The sequence below is a fragment of the Sinocyclocheilus grahami genome, unplaced genomic scaffold (assembly GCF_001515645.1).
Source record: "Sinocyclocheilus grahami isolate Dianchi unplaced genomic scaffold, SAMN03320097.WGS_v1.1 scaffold4778.1, whole genome shotgun sequence".
In the NCBI taxonomy this organism is placed as follows: Eukaryota; Metazoa; Chordata; class Actinopteri; order Cypriniformes; family Cyprinidae; genus Sinocyclocheilus; species Sinocyclocheilus grahami.
Window position 1 is genome coordinate 12,072 of NW_015509651.1, and position 2,407 is coordinate 14,478.

Genomic DNA, 2,407 nt, shown 5'->3' on the forward strand with positions numbered 1-2,407 from the left:
TCTCATACACGCCTCCTGGTGCCCTCCACTTTGCTAACACCTGTTGTCCTTGGCAGTAGTCTATATCTACTTACCCAAGCAGCAGTTCTGGGGCCAGTTGAAACAACAACCAGCTGACTGCTATGGATTGAAAATAGGTGCACAAGCAGATCCCAGGCCTGTTAAAATCCCTGACTGTCTCCCTCTTAATAAATAGTAATGCCTGTAACATCTCTATTCATGCCATGCTTACTACACACAATAGTGCTTATTTTATATTTAAAACAAATAGAGACAAGTCTGTTACAAGAAAGATAGAAGACCCATTTCAAGAAAAAAAAAGTCTTATGGAAAAATGTAAAATAATATTTAAGAATACAACTAAGAGATTGAGTGTATGCAATCATTTACTTATTAAAAAAAGAAAATTAAATAATTCTTACATGTAAATGAGCACAACATAGCGTATTCTGTCATAGTTCTAGTTTATTGCAGTAAGCATGCGATGCCAAACAGTGTTCATGCAGAAGCTGGTGTAGGAGAGTACACTTTACCAGTCGCAAGGTTTTTGCAATATACACACATTAACAAAGCATGCATATATTCATTAGAAGGTGATAAAAACATTACGACCAGCTCACATCCTATCTCCTGCAAATTATTCTCGTTTCATACATGAATTATAAAAAATTATGCACTTTGACTTTCAAAAGTACTGGAGTAGGCTTTTCACTCAGTAGGGGATATCCTTATAAAGAATCAGAGAGGGGACAAAAAAGAACAATTAAAAACAAAATAGACGTTTTCTAAATATAATAGGATTCAAACAAGAGAGGTTGTGTTATTGTTATTGTCCAGTTTAAACAAGAAGGTCGACGATATCTAGAGTGGAAGTGGACAGAAAGGGCGTATCATCTAGATTCAAAGAGACTTAAGCTGGAAGAGCAAGTCTGAGAAGGAGGTAAGTGATTTGTTTACGAACCAAGAACCATGTTTAAGAACCAAAATTCTGTATAGAAGGCTCTTCTCAAAAACCAGTGATAACTATCTGCCGCAGACACCTGTCATCATTAACAGATGCTACGAACATCATGGAAATCAGTCAACCGCAAATATCTGCAAGCCAAAGATCTTAATACCACTAGCATTGGGAGTACCAGCTACTACTCTGTCTCTGGCATAAGAGACATCTTATTTCAGGTAACAGACATTGCTTTTCCTCCAGAATAAGATCTAAAACTCAGGTCATCTTGTCCTTTTTCCCTCATTCCTACAGGCAAAGTTAAACAGACACTATAGACAAGAAGCAATGCAGATGTGTGTGACAATGTATGGGAAGATGCTACATCATCATCATCAGAGAAAATCAAGAACAACAGCACCTTCTAGTGAAAAAAGCCCCACTTCACTACCATGCTCCCTCTGGAGGAAAGGTCCTGTAAGTATCCCTCCGGCAGCTCAGGTTCAGCAGTCTTTTTTTTCCCCAGCTGAAGCGGCTTGTTTTCTAGGACATTCCTCTACCGGCTATGTGATTTAACCAGGTAGGCGATCTAAATCTGTGCCACCTACTTATACATTCAGCTATTTCAAACACAAACATTATAACACACTCTCATTTGAACGGGTAACACAAGGTAGCTTTCAGATTAACTCCTAAAATAGAATGTCTTTTCATCTGACAAACAAAAACCAAATTTGGTAACTGTTTGGTATGACTATAACTAAGCTTATGCTCAAGAATTTTTGTCAATTTAGAAAACAAAAGCATACGTTTATGATAAGAATGCTTTGTTGGTTTACGGCGTAACAGTGCATCACAGTCAAGCACTGCTTGATAAGGGTTTCCAGTGTCACGGAGCCCAAATGAGAGTCTTGCGAATAAAATGTTGGCCAGTGTCTCAGGTCCAGTCACAGAGCTTTTGCAGATGCGTTCAAGCAGTGGTTAACACTGAACAAACGTAACAACTAGCACTGGGGATGCGACGAGGGCGGCGGTGAGCTGGGCGTTAACGGCGAGCAGACTCGAGGAAGCCTGGGGGCAAGGGTTAAATCAAATAAACAAACAAAAAAAAGGCACATGGAGAGGGGGGGCCAGGTGAGGTCGACGATACTGATGCACAATCACTCACCTTTATCGGTCACCCTTGCAAACTTGTTTTAACACTCATTTATGCAGTCTTTCAATCACTGACCAGCAATCCCACTCATTCAATTGCTTACGGACACATCACCACCACACTCTCTCCGAAGCTAAACCAACACATCAGTTATAGGAGCACCAAGCACCCACCCATTACCGAGACACACTAACCACAGAAGCAGTAAACGGTCACCCCGCCGCCCCTCTTTTGGCAGTGACAGAGTAGCATAATACTGGTGTTTAGAGAACCAATTGGCTATGGCAGTGGTGACGAGAAGTGAGGAATCT

The 2,407-nt window shown here is 40.6% G+C and overlaps 1 long non-coding RNA gene across 1 annotated transcript; it reads right to left on the bottom strand.

The window, feature by feature from the left end:
* Positions 1 to 538: 538 nt before the first annotated feature.
* Positions 539 to 2,401, bottom strand: LOC107576982 (uncharacterized). Its single transcript, XR_001608148.1, has 2 exons — positions 1,326 to 2,401; positions 539 to 704 (listed from the first exon to the last, which is right to left on the bottom strand). It is a non-coding gene; the product is annotated as an uncharacterized lncRNA (long non-coding RNA).
* Positions 2,402 to 2,407: the final 6 nt, after the last annotated feature.